Here is a 17554-nt window from a genome sequence, read left to right on the forward strand (position 1 = left end):
TTGTCCTCACATGACTTTTAATTAAACTTTTTCTGGATGTAGATCTGCAGGCCCTCCTTTGAAGGTGTGCTTGCAAAATGTGCGAAAGAGAGAGAGAGAGAGAGAGAGAGAGAGAGAGAGATAGATAGAGAAAGAAAGAGAGAAAAAGATAGAGAGAGATTTATCAAAACCAAGAAAAGAGAAGTTCAATTCCACAACCACCTAAAAGGAAGTGATTCCGAAACCTTCCATAACAAAGCCATCACCTACAGAGAGATGAACCTTGAGAAGAGTCCCCTAAGCAAGCTGGTCCTGGGGCTCTGTTCACAATCACAAACACACCCCACAGAGCCCCAGGACAGCAACACAATTACACCCAACCAAATCATGAGAAAACAAAAAGATAATTACTTGACACATTAGAAAGAATTAACAAAAACAGAGCAAACTAGAATGCTATTTGGCCCTAAACAGAGAGTACACAGTGACAGAATACCTGACCACTGTGACTGACCCAAACATAAGGAAAGCTTTGACTATGTACAGACTCAGTGAGCATAGCCTTGCGATTGAGAAAGGCTGCCGTAAGCAGACCTGGCTCTCAAGAGAAGACTGGCTATGTGCACACTGCCCACAAAATGAGGTGGAAACTGAGCTGCACTTCCTAACCTCCTGCCAAATGTATGACCATATTTCCCTCAGATTACACCGATGCACAAAGAATTCAAAAACAAACCCAATTTTTATAAACTCCCATATCTATTGGGTGAAATACCACAGTGTGCCATCACAGCAGCAACATTTGTGACCTGTTGCCACAAGAAAAGGGCAACCAGTGAACAACAAACACTATTGTAAATACAACCCATATTTATGCTTATTTATTTTCCCTTTTGTATGTTAACTATTTGCACATAATATGACATTTGTAATGTCTTCATACTTTTTATTGCTTATTTCACTTTTGTTTATTATCTAGTTCACTTGTTTCCCATGCAAATAAAGCCCTTAAATTGAAATTGTGAAAAAGAGAGACAGAGAGAAATACAATTGCTGTTTTAAATGTAAACAACAAAAAAATCTAATTTGCATTTTTACATGTGAAACACTTTCAAATGTTGTCTTGTGTAGTTTCATGGTATCACATGTTGCTTTTACATGTTGTCACTTGTTATCACATTAACTAAACATAAGATCAAATGTGAAATTCATGAACAGAACAGGTATCCACTCCAGCACGATGAGCCGAGATGTCAGAACAGGTATCCACTCCAGCACGATGAGCCGAGATGTCAGAACAGGTATCCACTCCAGCACGATGAGCCGAGATGTCAGAACAGGTATCCACTCCAGCACGATGAGCCGAGATGTCAGAACAGGTATCCACTCCAGCACGATGAGCCGAGATGTCAGAACAGGTATCCACTCCAGCACGATGAGCCGAGATGTCAGAACAGGTATCCACTCCAGCACGATGAGCCGAGATGTCAGAACAGGTATCCACTCCAGCACGATGAGCCGAGATTTTGATGGAAATTCTGGCCATTAATCTGGTTCTTGCTATATTTCACAACATCAAGCTCTGCACACTGCAGGGTCGGGGAATCTTCGACAACTGGAAAGACAACTGGAAAGACAATAAGAGGAAGTCAGATGGGAACTAGAATAGCTGAACTATCTTCTACTATGACCCATTCTCATGCAGGGTGTATCTGTGTTGATCTCACCTTTGTTGTTATTAGCGTCAGGTGGCAGCCTGGAATCTGAACTCCCCAACTTTGGTTTAGACGTCTTACCAGGAGCAAAACAGCTGAAGCGTTAAAACAGTTGGAAAACAAGATGCATTAGTAGTATATAGTGGGAAGAGTTATAAGAAACTCTAAACAACTAACGGACATGTGCAGTAGCTAAACTACAGTAGCTGCAGATATTATGTAACGTGGGAAAGTTAGACAGTAAACTGAATGAATTTGGATACATTTCAGTCATTGAGCAGATACTTTCTAGAGCAAATTTAAATCAATCAGTGCATTCAACTGTAAGGTAGCAAATAAATACAACTATCACAATCATTGCAAGTATGTGAATTACCACACTTGATGGTTGTATTTCTTGCTATACACTTGTGTTGGGATCAATTCCATTTCAATTGCAGTCAATTCAGGAAGTACAATGAAATTCCAACTCCAATTCTCTTCCAATGTTTTTCAATGAGGAACATTTGAAATTGTAATTTGGTTTACTTTATGAATTGACTGGAATTGATCCCAACACAAGTGTATAGTAAGAAAGACAACCATCAAGTGTGGTAATTCACACCAACTCCTCAGTGTTATACTGTATGGGTGGGATAGTTTCAGGCTTCCTGTCCTTGGAGAATTGGTTCTAAGTTGTCAAACACATCTTCTCGACTGTTTGCTCTTCCTCTGCCAGCAAAACAACGGAAATGCAACAAAAACCTAACAACCTCATCATTAAATCAAATCCCTGAGCTGGTAATGTAGAAATCTGTCGTTCTGCCCTTGAACAAGGCAGTTAACCCGCTGACATTGTAAATAAGAATTTGTTCTTAACTGACTTGCCAGGTTAAATAATAATGGTTATCTAGTTGTATAAACACATGAGACCTGACAGAGAGCAGGAGAGTTGATAGCACATATAGAAGATGATAGTTAGTAACATGAACAAATACGATCTCTTTCAAACACACAACATTCATCTAGATGGCAGTAAGTTATATTATGAACAGTTCTGCTCTCACCATACATTATTTTGTGTAAAATGGATCCATGGAAGGTAAGAATAAAGCTGGACACAAAATTGGTAAGGGGTGTCTTTGTTCTGGAAGACAAAGAGCTAAGTTTGCATTCAACTAGCATGACCATGTAGCCTACTGATAATTCATAGCGTGACTGACAGTTTTTCTTGCGTGCCACAGTCTTTATATATCTGAAGTATGCTTAGTTTCTACCTCCTTATCTTCCCTCTAACTTCGCTTCTTCTTCTACAGTATCGTACTCTGGTATGCATTAGTCAGTGAACCAAGCAGCCCATGGAAATATTCAATGGGGTATCTATGTAAGAGCAACCTTGTGGGACTGCTTCATTTGAATCACCCTTCGTGGTTTGTTGGAAGAGCACTATGCCACCATGGGCAGGGATCATTACAAGCACTCACTGTCACAAACAGATATTGGGGATGCACACAATTATGTTTTTAGCCGCTGTATCATAGGGATGTTATGGGAGGAGTAAAGAGGGGGGTGATGTGAAGGGGGGTGATGTGAAGGGGGTGATGTGAAGGGGGGTGATGCGAAACTATGTTGATGAAGATGATGATGAGATGCTTCTTGCATTTGCTGTGAGGTTAACAGACATAAACTCCATGTAAGTATCATGTTTAAAGAATCAGGTGCAGACAGTTTCGAAGTAACAAAAGTTTATTGAATCGAACACTGGCAAGCAAAGGTACAGGACGGCAGGCAGGCTCAGGTTCAGGGCAGGCAGAGGTTGGTAATCCAGAGTAGTGGGGCAAAGGTACAGGACGGCAGGCAGGCTCAGGGTCAGAGCAGGCAGAGGTCGGTAATCCAGAGTAGTGGGGTAAAGGTACAGGACGGCAGACAGGCTCAGGTTCAGGGCAGGCAGAGGTTGGTAATCCAGAGTAGTGGGGCAAAGGTACAGGACGGCAGACAGGCTCAGGGTCAGAGCAGGCAGAGGTCGGTAATCCAGAGTAGTGGGGCAAAGGTACAGGACGGCAGACAGGCTCATATAAAAGGTATATTTGATGTCCATGTGTCAGTTTAGAAGTGATATATGAATAAGAGTTGAATTAATGTGACATACATGGTCATATTTATGGTAAGTACATTTTAATTGCATTAGCCTATATCGGCCAATTTCTCAAAATGACATGTTCCCGGTGCACCAATTCATAGTTCTCAGTCTTCATAGAACACACTCTCATTATTCCACACACAGGTTCTTAGGTCTTATAGTCAGACTTTTACAGAGGTTTTTTTATATATATTGTGTCGTTTTGATTTGAAGTGTCATTTTACGTGTAAATATATGCTAAATATGCATCTGTCAAAAATTTTGAATAGCGTTTTATAACAATTCCATGAAATTACAATATTTTGATAAACTGATCTGTAAAAGTCTGACCATTGAGTGTCTTATCACAATGAAACAAAAACATTCTGCCTTGAAGCAATGTGTTGAAAAACAGATCATAACAGGCATATTAGCGCATATTTTACGGACTGTTTGCCTCATTTGCATATTTACATTTTAAAATAAATAAAACTTGTAATACAATAATATATTGTATTTTTGTATACTTTCAACTGGTAAAGTTTCATTCTAATGACAGTAAAGGAGAAAAACAACTATTAGCCTGTGGTGCCTGGCCTTAAGACATTAGAAGAAGACAAAAATGTATGTTGCCAATTGAACAACATCTATTGCCGGATAAATCAATGTTAAAGTTTACGTAGCTGGACGTACATGTGTCACGGCAGATTTCCTCCTCTTCCTCTGAAGAGGTGAAACAGGACCGGACCAACACGCGTATGGGAGTCCCTAAGTGAATTTTTATTGTTTATTTCACTTTTGTATATTATCTACCTCACTTGCTTTGGCAATGTTAACACATGTTTCCCATGCCAATAAAGCTCCTTGAATTTAATTGAATTGAGAGAGAGGGGGTGAGAGAGAGAGAGCGAGAGAGAGAGAGAGAGAGAATTACAAATCATGACCCCTCTAAGTGTGGGGGTAAATGGAAATGTTGGAAGGGCGGGAGAGAAGGGAAGGCAGGGGTATAGTACACTTTTTACCAGACACAAATGGGACCTGGTCAAATGTAGTGCAGTAATTAAGAAATAGGGTGCCATTTTGGACTCATTTTTGTATCTCATAGAACAAACAACAAACAGTAAAAGGTCAACAGTAAAAGGTTTATTAGTGTTAAATGTATATTTAGTTCATTCATTATTTTACTGAAGTAGTATCCTAGTTAATGTGTTGTTGGTGAATGTCCAGAGACAGTGTGTTGTTGGTGAATGTCCAGAGACAGTGTGTTGTTGGTGAATGTCCAGAGGCAGTGTGTTGTTGGTGAATGTCCAGAGACAGTGTGTTGTTGGTGAATGTCCAGAGACAGTGTGTTGTTGGTGAATGTCCAGAGACAGTGTGTTGTTGGTGAATGTCCAGAGGCAGTGTGTTGTTGGTGAATGTCCAGAGACAGTGTGTTGTTGGTGAATGTCCAGAGACAGTGTGTTGTTGGTGAATGTCCAGAGACAGTGTGTTGTTGGTGAATGTCCAGAGGCTGTGTTGTTGGTGAATGTCCAGAGACAGTGTGTTGTTGGTGAATGTCCAGAGGCAGTGTGTTGTTGGTGAATGTCCAGAGACAGTGTGTTGTTGGTGAATGTCCAGAGACAGTGTGTTGTTGGTGAATGTCCAGAGACAGTGTGTTGTTGGTGAATGTCCAGAGGCAGTGTGTTGTTGGTGAATGTCCAGAGGCTGTGTTGTTGGTGAATGTCCAGAGACAGTTTGTTGTTGGTGAATGTCCAGAGACAGTGTGTTGTTGGTGAATGTCCAGAGGCTGTGTTGTTGGTGAATGTCCAGAGACAGTGTGTTGGTTAAGACAGAGATTCAATCCAAGATCCATTGACAACAGTCATGCTGCACATGACTTTTAAAGGCCATTTATGTTTGAGACAACATTTGCACCATTTACTGTGAATACAATATCTGCAAACATCTGTGAAATTGCTTTTAATGAAATGGCATATTGTGGATAGTGCAGTGTGATGTCAACAACACACCTTTGATTGAAGACCAGCCTTCGTGTGTCCAGGCAGACAGAGTTACAGTGGGATGTACTAAACTATACAGTACCACAATGGGATATACACTATCAACATCCTGGATTAACCCACTACAAGTTATAACAAGACCAATGGCACTGAGTAAATCTGAGATCTCTTTTATGGTTTATTAGGACACAATAATCAGCTTTTGCTGTTAATCAAATGAAAACGGTCAGTTTCCTCTTTATTTTCCAATTACCTTCTTTATCCAATCTTTGTACTTGCAGACATCCATGATGATTGCTGCTGCAGAACATTCTTCACCATTGTCCTCAGCGACGAAGACGCCATAGAGCTGGTTCTTATACACCACACCTGCTCCAGAGTCACTTCTACAGGTTTCCACTCCGGCACGTTGTGCACAGAAGATGTCTTGATGGGACTTTGCCACGGAGCGTCACATTTCATAACATCCAGCTCTGCACAATGTAGGACTTTGGTGTTGGCAGCATCAGGTGCTTCAGCAGCAGGGTCCTCAGCATCAGGTACCCCAGCGTCAGGTGCAGCAGGTGCAGTGGCAGCATAGCCTGCAATCTGAACTGTTTTGAACTCTCCTGGTTTAGATGTCTTCCCCAAAGTTTGGCCAAAAATTGTGTACAATCACCAAGAGGGATTGGATCAACCCCAGGACCTGGAATAGCTCCCAGAACAGGAGTTGGTAACTGCAGTAGCATGATGTCATGGGTTCTTCCTTTCTTATCTTTATGTATCATCTTCTGTTTGATTTCTACTTGAGGTTTCACAGGGCCGGGATGTCCACCTACTTCTGCATACATCTTCCATTCTGGTCCAGCAGGCCAACAGCGAGCGGCAGTTAGAAGCCACTTGTTGGTGATCAGAGAACTGCCGCAGACATTTTCCAATCCGTTCGTTGGATTTTTAGCTGTCAAACGGACATGGTATCGCCTTTCAGTGGGACTGCACGTGTTTCCCCCGACCACTCTCTTCTGAATGTCGCCCAACGTGGTCTCAGCCAACACCAGGGAGAGTATCAGAACACCGCTCAGCATCTTCATGGTCTTCATGACCGCTGTACTTTCCAGAGGAAACATCTGTGTTTTTAAACATATTCTGGCCCCGTATCTCAGAACATATCCACCAACCAGTGTCCAGCATGCTAATCAACTTCATTTGATTGTCTGATTCTTTGGTATCGTGACTTCACATATGTAAAATGGAATTATTTGAATGAATCCATAAAGGGGTGTCCAGGTGGCCCAGAGGTTAGAGAGACATGCCTGTTACCTGGTCGGTGTTTCAAATTCTAACTCTGATAGGGGGCTTGTAAGGTGTGTGTGTGTGTGGGGGGGGTTACTTAACCGCTAAACTGCTCCAAGGGGCCACAACTTAGCTGACCCTGCCTTCCAACTCCTTGTGTGTGTGTGTGTGTGTGTGTGTGTGTGTGTGTGTGTGTGTGTGTGTGTGTGTGTGTGTGTGTGTGTGTGTGTGTGTGTGTGTGTGTGTGTGTGTGTGTGTGTGTGTGTGTGTGTGTGTGTGTGTTTCCTGGGGATTGCAAAATAAACTCAATAATAAGCTACCTGTAAAATAACATAATTGTAGTTATACTCAACTATACTCAACTGCATCCCTATTTTCCTATCCCAAATGCTCAGGAAAACCTTGGGGACCTAGTCATGATGCATAACCAGACATATAGTATGTGGAAGAACAAAAGAAGAACAAAATGTGTGTATAAGGCCTGAGACTAATCAATTCCCCCTGGGGAAGTTCAATTCAGTTGGTGTCTTCAGTGCCATAGAAATTTGGCTTGTCACCAAAAGCACTCACAAACTTCAACAGATGCACAATCGAGAGCATCCTGTCGGGCTGTATCACCGCCTGGTACGGCAACTACTCCACCCACAACCGTAAGGCTCTCCAGAGGGTAGTGAGGTCTGCACAACGCATCACCGGGGGCAAACTACCTGCCCTCCAGGACACCTACACCACCCGATGTTACAGGAAGGCCATAAATATCATCAAGGACAACAACCACCCGAGCCACTGCCTGTTCACCCCGCTATCATCCAGAAGGTGAGGTCAGTACAGGTGCATCAAAGCAGGGACCGAGAGACTGAAAAACAGCTTCTATCTCAAGGCCATCAGACTGTTAAACAGCCACCACTAACATTGAGTGGCTGCTGCCAACACACTGACTCAACTCCAGCCACTTTAATAATGGGAATTGATGGAAATTGATGTCAAATATATCACTAGCCACTTTAAACAATGCTACTTAATATAATGTTTACATACCCTACATTACTCATCTCATATGTATATGTATATACTGTACTCTATATCATCTACTGCATCTTTATGTAATACATGTATCACTAGCCACTTTAAACTATGCCACTTTATGTTTATATACCCTACATTACTCATCTCAGCCCTTCTTTGCATATGCACCATGATGGCTTCTGTGACAGCACCATTGTGGGCTTTCTCCATTTTAAAGTAGTCCATTTCTTCTTTGTCTACTTTTATGGCCACATGATCTCTCACTCTTTTCCGCTGAGTGAGGGAAAACCACCAGCTGATAAGTGTGGTGGCTGTTTTGGGTGGCTAGAGACATCCTTATCTAGTCTATGGAGGTCAGCTGTGATCACTGTTTTGGGTGGCTAGAGACATCCTTATCTAGTCTATGGAGGTCAGCTGTGATCACTGTTTTGGGTGGCTAGAGACATCCTTATCTAGTCTATGGAGGTCAGCTGTGATCACTGTTTTGGGTGGCGAGAGACATCCTTATCTAGTCTATGGAGGTCAGCTGTGATCACTGTTTTGGGTGGCGAGAGACATCCTTATCTAGTCTATGGAGGTCAGCTGTGATCACTGTTTTGGGTGGCGAGAGACATCCTTATCTAGTCTATGGAGGTCAGCTGTGATCACTGTTTTGGGTGGCTAGAGACATCCTTATCTAGTCTATGGAGGTCAGCTGTGATCACTGTTTTGGGTGGCTAGAGACATCCTTATCTAGTCTATGGAGGTCAGCTGTGATCACTGTTTTGGGTGGCGAGAGACATCCTTATCTAGTCCATGGCAATAAAGTGTCCTTGTGTCTAACTCTGTCAGGCTGCCTCATTCCCCTCTGACCAGGGGAGGTGCTAGTGAGTCACAGACCAGCCCGGACTGGATTGAGAGTTTTCCCTCACAGATTATAAATGAAGGTAACACGTTTGTATTCTAAACTTGCACTGTGACTTTGTGTTTGTCCTACTGTATGTGTGTTCATAATGCAGACGTACTGTCCACAGTCAGACATCATGGACGGTGAGAAGGGATAAACTATTGGTTCTGGAATTGTTTGGTTGTTCTATCAGGCTCTTGCCCACGTATTCTGAAGATAAAATGTTTAGACCAGCACCCGGGGGTGAAAGCACTGCTACACTAAGATCTGTGCCATGGCTCAGCACCTGCACTAAGATCTGTGCCATGGCTCAGCACCTGCACCCCCTTCCACCAGACCCCTCTCTTCCATATATAACACATTTCAATGTTTCCTGTTTCACATATTCCTCCCGTAACCCATAAGGAGCTAAACCAATAAAAAAGCCCACAGAGCTCAGCTGAAATACCAGAAGAGACCTAAAGGCTGCAACCCTAAAGGCTGCACCCCTAAAGGCTGTACCCCTAAAGGCTGCACCCCTAAAAGCTGCACCCCTAAAAGCTGCACCCCTAAAAGCTGCACCCCTAAAAGCTGCACCCCTAAAGGCTGCACCCCTAAAGGCTGCACCCCTAAAAGCTGCACCCCTAAAAGCTGCACCCCTAAAAGCTGCACCCCTAAAGGCTGCACCCCTAAAAGCTGCACCCCTAAAGGCTGAACCCCTAAAAGCTGCACCCCTAAAGGCTGCACCCCTAAAGGCTGCACCCCTAAAAGCTGCACCCCTAAAAGCTGCACCCCTAAAGGCTGCACCCCTAAAGGCTGCACCCCTAAAAGCTGCACCCCTAAAAGCTGCACCCCAATAATTATGGGCACTTGTTCGCTTCACTTTGTGGATTTGAAAGGAAATGATTACACAAACACACCCCACAGAGCCCCAGGACAGCAACACAATTACACCCAACCAAATCATGAGAAAACAAAAAGATAATTACTTGACACATTAGAAAGGATTAACAAAAACCAGAGTAAACTAGATTGCTATTTGGCCCTAAACAGAGAGTACACAGTGGCAGAATACCTGACCACTGTGACTGACCCAAACATAAGGAAAGCTTTGACTATGTACAGACTCAGTGAGCATAGCCTTGCTATTGAGAAAGGCTGCCGTAGGCAGACCTGGCTCTCAAGAGAAGACAGGCTATGTGCTCACTGCCCACAAAATGAGGTGGAAACTGAGCTGCACTTCCTAACCTCCTGCCAAATGTATGACCATATTTCCCTCAGATTACACAGATGCACAAAGAATTCAAAAACAAACCCAATTTTTATAAACTCCCATATCTATTGGGTGAAATACCACAGTGTGCCATCACAGCAGCAACATTTGTGACCTGTTGCCGCAAGAAAAGGGCAACCAATGAAGAACAAACACTATTGTAAATACAACCCATATTTATGTTTATTTATTTTCCCTTTTGTATGTTAACTATTTGCACATAATATGACATTTGTAATGTCTTCATACTTTTTATTGCTTATTTCACTTTTGTTTATTATCTAGTTCACTTGTTTCCCATGCAAATAAAGCCCTTAAATTGAAATTGTGAAAAAGAGAGACAGAGAGAAATACAATTGCTGTTTTAAATGTAAACAACTTTCACATTTGAACATCTAATTTGCATTTTTACATGTGAAACACTTTCAAATGTTGTCTTGTGTAGTTTCATGGTATTATACTGTATGGGTGGGATAGTTTCAGGCTTCCTGTCCTTGGAGAATTGGTTCTAAGTTGTCAAACACATTTTCTCAACTGTTTGCTCTTCCTCTGCCAGCAAAACAACGGAAATGCAACAAAAACCTAACAACCTCATCAATAACTTACCCACCAGCATCACAGTCAGGAAGATGGATTGGCTGAATCACAGTCTCAGGTTGTGAGAACTTCAGTAGTATGATGTCATGCTGGTCTGGATAGGCTTGTTTATTAGTCTCTACAATATGCAAGATATGCACTGGATGAGCTCTCACTTGGCCTGCATCTAGAACAGGATGTTCCCGGGGCGACAGGTAGCCTAATGGTTTGAGTGTTTGGCCAGTAACTGAAAGGTTGCTGAATCAAATCCCTGAGCTGGTAATGTAGAAATCTGTCGTTCTGCCCTTGAACAAGGCAGTTAACCCGCTGACATTGTAAATAAGAATTTGTTCTTAACTGACTTGCCAGGTTAAATAATAATGGTTATCTAGTTGTATAAACACATGAGACCTGACAGAGAGCAGGAGAGTTGATAGCACATATAGAAGATGATAGTTAGTAACATGAACAAATACGATCTCTTTCAAACACACAACATTCATCTAGATGGCAGTAAGTTATATTATGAACAGTTCTGCTCTCACCATACATTATTTTGTGTAAAATGGATCCATGGAAGGTAAGAATAAAGCTGGACACAAAATTGGTAAGGGGGTCTTTGTTCTGGAAGACAAAGAGCTAAGTTTGCATTCAACTAGCATGACCATGTAGCCTACTGATAATTCATAGCGTGACTGACAGTTTTTCTTGCGTGCCACAGTCTTTATATATCTGAAGTATGCTTAGTTTCTACCTCCTTATCTTCCCTCTAACTTCGCTTCTTCTTCTACAGTATCGTACTCTGGTATGCATTAGTCAGTGAACCAAGCAGCCCATGGAAATATTCAATGGGGTATCTATGTAAGAGCAACCTTGTGGGACTGCTTCATTTGAATCACCCTTCGTGGTTTGTTGGAAGAGCACTATGCCACCATGGGCAGGGATCATTACAAGCACTCACTGTCACAAACAGATATTGGGGATGCACACAATTATGTTTTTAGCCGCTGTATCATAGGGATGTTATGGGAGGAGTAAAGAGGGGGTGGTGTGAAGGGGTGATGTGAAGGGGGTGATGTGAAGGGGGGTGATGCGAAACTATGTTGATGAAGATGATGATGAGATGCTTCTTGCATTTGCTGTGAGGTTAACAGACATAAACTCCATGTAAGTATCATGTTTAAAGAATCAGGTGCAGACAGTTTCGAAGTAACAAAAGTTTATTGAATCGAACACTGGCAAGCAAAGGTACAGGACGGCAGGCAGGCTCAGGTTCAGGGCAGGCAGAGGTTGGTAATCCAGAGTAGTGGGGCAAAGGTACAGGACGGCAGGCAGGCTCAGGTTCAGGGCAGGCAGAGGTTGGTAATCCAGAGTAGTGGGGCAAAGGTACAGGACGGCAGACAGGCTCAGGGTCAGAGCAGGCAGAGGTCGGTAATCCAGAGTAGTGGGGCAAAGGTACAGGACGGCAGACAGGCTCAGGGTCAGAGCAGGCAGAGGTTGGTAATCTAGAGTAGTGGGGTAAAGGTACAGGACGGCAGACAGGGTCAGGTCAGGCAGAGGTCGGTAATCCAGAGTAGTGGGGCAAAGGTACAGGACGGCAGGCAGGCTCAGGGTCAGGTCAGGCAGAGGTCGGTAATCCAGAGTAGTGGGGCAAAGGTCAGGCAGGAGGGTCAGAGCAGGCAGAGTTGGTAATCCAGAGTGGGGCAGGCGGCAGACAGGCTCAGGGTCAGAGCAGGCAGAAAGGTCAAAACCGGGAAAACTAGAAAACAAGAACTATAGACAAGACAAGAGCAAGGGGGAAAACTGTCTTGAGAATTTTTTTCTCCCAATGATAATAACTAACATACAACAGCTCTGACCAATTCCCGAGGTTTGTAAGACCATGGGTTTACTAATAATTAGTCAAAGACTCAGCTTATGCAAAATGTTAGTACATTTTATTCAGAGAACGTTCTAAAGTCAAGAATAGAAATCAATTCATTTTATACTGACTTCTCACACCCAAACATACGCACACACATACACACAAACATATGCACGCACACACATACACACAAACATATGCACACACATGTCCTGCTACGCACACACTGTCTGTCTCACTACCCAGCCAACGGAGATAGTGACCTTGTCCTTGAGACATACTCCCCGTTCTCTCCCAAATCTCTAGTCAGGTTGGCACCAAGCTCAGACAGTCTGTGTTTAAAATACCATAAAGACATATTGTTTTACCCTAATTCTGACTAGGACTACACGTTTATTGATTATGATTTTATACATTCTAATCAATTCCATACAATTATATGTTTCTGGGCGGAATATTCGAATCATTCAATTAACAGACAATTCTCACCTAACAAAAATGCTGCTAGGTATTATCATCAAAACGAACTGGCAACAGACAAACAGAGGACACAGGTATAAATACACAGGGGATAATGGGGAGGATGGTCAACACCTGGAGGGGGGTGGAGATAATCACAAAGACAGGTGAAACAGATCAGGGTGTGACAGAAACCCCCCCCTGTGGGGGCGTCACCTGGCGTCCTGCCTGGGCGCATACCTGGTTGACCGGGGTGCCGGCATTGTGGCCAAATCCTCGTAGTAGCCGCTGGGCGTGTTGAAGTCGGTCTTCCACTCATCCCCCTCCCGTATCTGCACCAGGTGGTAGGCATTCTGTATATCCAGCTTGGAAAACACGGTGACCCCCTGGAGCGGCTCGAAGGCCGAGGAGATTCATGACATAACGGTTCTTCACCGTTATGTCATTGAGTCCCCGGAAGTTGATGCACAGGCGCAGGGTCTTGTCCTTCTTCTCCACTTAGAAGAACCCTGCGCTGGCGGGAGAGGAAGAAGGGCGGATGAATCCTGCCGCTAGGGAGTCCCCAATGTAGGTCTCCATAGCCTTGGTCTCCGGTCCCAACATCCCGACAGAGAGTACAGACGTCCCCGGGGCAGAGTAGTTCTTGGGAGAAGGTCAATCCCGCAGTCATATGGTCGGTGCGGCAGAAGCGAAGTAGCTGGTTCTTGATGAACACCTCCCGAAAGTCCTGGTACTCTGTGGGAATGGCGGAGAGGTCCGGGCAACTTCCGAGCCTCCAGGAAGATGACCCGGGGCAGGTTGTGCTGACCCCAGGAAATGGGCGTTGCAGAACGGGCTCCAGCACATGATGTTCACCTGACTTAGAATTCCTCACAATCAAATGCCGACCGCATTATCTACCGAGAGAATTCTCTTCAGCCATAATCACAGTCGTGTATATTCCCCCCAAGCAGACACATCGACGGCCCTGAAAGAACTTCATTCGACTCTATGTAAACTGGAAACCATATTTCCTGAGTCTGCATTCATTGCAGCTGGGGATTTTAACCTCTTGCTTCTACTCGGGACGCTTGCGTCCCAACTAGAGCTCTGGAAATGCAAATGCGCTACGCTAAATGCTAATAGTATTAGTTAAAACTCAAAAGTTCATTAAAATACACATGCAGGGTATCGAATTAAAGCTACACTCGTTGTGAATCCAGGCAACGAGTCAGATTTTTAAAATGCTTTTCGGCGAAAGCATGAGAAGCTATTATCTGATAGCATGTAACACCCCAAAAGACCCACAGGGGACGTAAACAAAATAATTAGCATTTCGGCGTTACACAAACCGCACAATAAAATAGAAAACATTCATTACCTTTCACCATCTTCTTTGTTGGCACTCCTAGATGTCCCATAAACACTATTTGGGTCTTTATTTCGATTAAATCGGTCCATATAAAGCCTAGATATCGTTATATGTAGACTGTGTGATAAACGAAAAAAAAACATCGTTTCAAAACGTAACGTCATTTTTTAAAATTCAAAAAGTCGATGATAAACTTTCACAAAACACTTGAAATACGTTTGTAATGCAACTTTAGGTATTAGTAAACGTTAATAAGCGATAAAATTCATCAGGAGGCGATGTAAAGATCATTAGCTGTCCGTCTGGAAAAATGTCCGGCTAGAAACTCAGTGAAAATATCCGGTCCTAGACCTGAGGAGACGGTGCCCTGCATGTGTTTGACCAAGAAAAAACTCGAAGGGAAATGACAAGACTCTAGACACCGTGTGGAAGCTGTAGGTACTGCAACCTCAGTCAATTAATTGTGGTTCACCTTTATCAATGGGTTTAAGTAGCGCATGGATATATTTTCCCATTTTCAGTGATCAGTTTTTCCTGTGCTTTTCGATGTAAATGCCGTTCTGGTAAAGCCACAGCAGTGATTTAACCAGTTTTATAAACGTCTGAGTGTTTTCTATCCACACAGACTAAGCAAATGCATATACTATATTCCTGGCATGAGTAGCAGGGCGCTGAAATGTTGCGCGATTTTTAACAGAATGTTCAAAAAAGTAGAGGGTCGACTTAAGAGGTTAACAAGGCTAATCTGAAAACAAGGCTCTCTAAATTCTATCAGCATATCGATTGCGCAACCCGGACTGGCAAAACCCTAGATCATTGTTATTCTAACTTCCGCGATGCATATAAGGCCCTCCCCCGCCCTCCTTTTGGAAAAGCTGACCACGACTCCATTCCTAGCCTATAGACAGAAACTAAAACAGGAAGCACCCGCGCTCAGGTCTGTTCAACGCTGGTCCGACCAAGATTCCACGCTTCAAGATTGCTTCGATCACATGGACTGGGATATGTTCCGCATAGCGGCGGACAACAACATTGATGAATACGCTGATTCGGTGAGCGAGTTTATTAGAAAGTGCATCGGCGATGTTGTACCCACAGCGTCTATTAAAACATTCCCAAACCAGGAACCGTGGATTGATGGCAGCATTCGCACAAAACTGAAAGCGTGAACCACTGCTTTTAATCAGGGCAAGGTGACCGGAAACATGACCGAATACAAACAGTGTAGCTATTCCCTCCTCAAGACAGTCAAACAAGCTAAGCGTCAGTATAGAGACAAAGTAGAGTCACAATTCAATGGCTCAGACATGAGAGGTATGTGGCAGGGTCTACAGTCAATCAGGGACTACAAAAGAAAAACCAGCCGTGTCATCTGTTTCACCTGTCATACTTTCATACAATGCACAAATAAATCGGCAATAATTTATATACATACTTTATTTGTATTATTTGATCCCAACTCCGTCAACTACATCGACCATAAATGTTGTTATTGATAGCATGTTTCATGTAGAACTTCAACCACTATTATTTTTTACTTTCCATGTTGAATCGTTTATCAATCAAAAGTTTGTTTTCCGGAGCATATCGTTAGATAGTCCATACATGGCTATATCCGTTGTACACGTGTGCTTCGCGCGGAAAGATGAGTAATTTCCTGACATCCGATTGGTTACTGGCATTTAAAGGCCCTTTCCGGCAACCTAATTGGTTAAAATGCCTCACATGCCGCACAGCGCTTTCTTGTTTGAAAATATCTTCCGCGAAGAAGAGAGACAAATGTAAAGAGAGACCAAATGAGAAAATCTCGAAGAATATGCCTACAGTATGTGAATAAAAATAGACGATCTCAGTTAGCCAATAGGAGAAAAGCAGTGAATGAAATAAAATAAATAAACCAACTTGTACATGATTTAATTTGCCCTAATTGTCTAAACACTGGACTGAAAATCACCAAGTCCTAGGGATTTCTTCCTTGGTTCTCAGCTCATATCAGAGACATGACAGGAGAATGACGGGTAAATAAAAAGGGAGAGTAGCACATTATTGTCAGGTGACTTCCTGTGTGTAAATAATCTGTATTTTCTTGCTCCAGCAAATGCATTCAAAGTTAACAAAACACAGTGATAGTAAAACATAACTTTACAAAGAGACTGTCACACAGGCCTACAGTGTCATTGCTTTACATAAAGTAAATACATGCTGATATGCTAATATTTACATAGTGTAACATGCTGATATGCTAATATTTACATAGTGTAACACGCTGATATGCTAATATTTACATAGTGTAACATGCTGATATGCTAATATTTACATAGTGTAACATGCTGATATGCTAATATTTACATAGTGTAACACGCTGATATGCTAATATTTACATAGTGTAACATGCTGATATGCTAATATTTACATAGTGTAACATGCTGATATGCTAATATTTACATAGTGTAACACGCTGATATGCTAATATTTACATAGTGTAACATGCTGATATGCTAATATTTACATAGTGTAACATGCTGATATGCTAATATTTACATAGTGTAACACGCTGATATGCTAATATTTACATAGTGTAACATGCTGATATTTAGTCCTGCGGTTATGTCTGGAATGTCGACCGATATAATACCTACTTATAAAAGGTATATTTGATGTCCATGTGTCAGTTTAGAAGTGATATATGAATAAGAGTTGAATTAATGTGACATACATGGTCATATTTATGGTAAGTACATTTTAATTGCATTAGCCTATATCGGCCAATTTCTCAAAATGACATGTTCCCGGTGCACCAATTCATAGTTCTCAGTCTTCATAGAACACACTCTCATTATTCCACACACAGGTTCTTAGGTCTTATAGTCAGACTTTTACAGAGGTTTTTTTATATATATTGTGTCGTTTTGATTTGAAGTGTCATTTTACGTGTAAATATATGCTAAATATGCATCTGTCAAAAATTTTGAATAGCGTTTTTTAAACAATTCCATGAAATTACAATATTTTGATAAACTGATCTGTAAAAGTCTGACCATTGAGTGTCTTATCACAATAAAACAAAAACATTCTG

At 42.4% G+C, this 17554-nt stretch overlaps 1 pseudogene; it reads right to left on the bottom strand.

Annotated features, from left to right (window-relative positions):
• Window positions 1-4913: 4913 nt before the first annotated feature.
• Window positions 4914-6898, bottom strand: LOC135559878 (kallikrein-8-like; annotated as a pseudogene).
• Window positions 6899-17554: the final 10656 nt, after the last annotated feature.

The sequence above is a fragment of the Oncorhynchus nerka genome, linkage group LG15 (genome assembly GCF_034236695.1).
Source record: "Oncorhynchus nerka isolate Pitt River linkage group LG15, Oner_Uvic_2.0, whole genome shotgun sequence".
Taxonomy (NCBI): Eukaryota; Metazoa; Chordata; class Actinopteri; order Salmoniformes; family Salmonidae; genus Oncorhynchus; species Oncorhynchus nerka.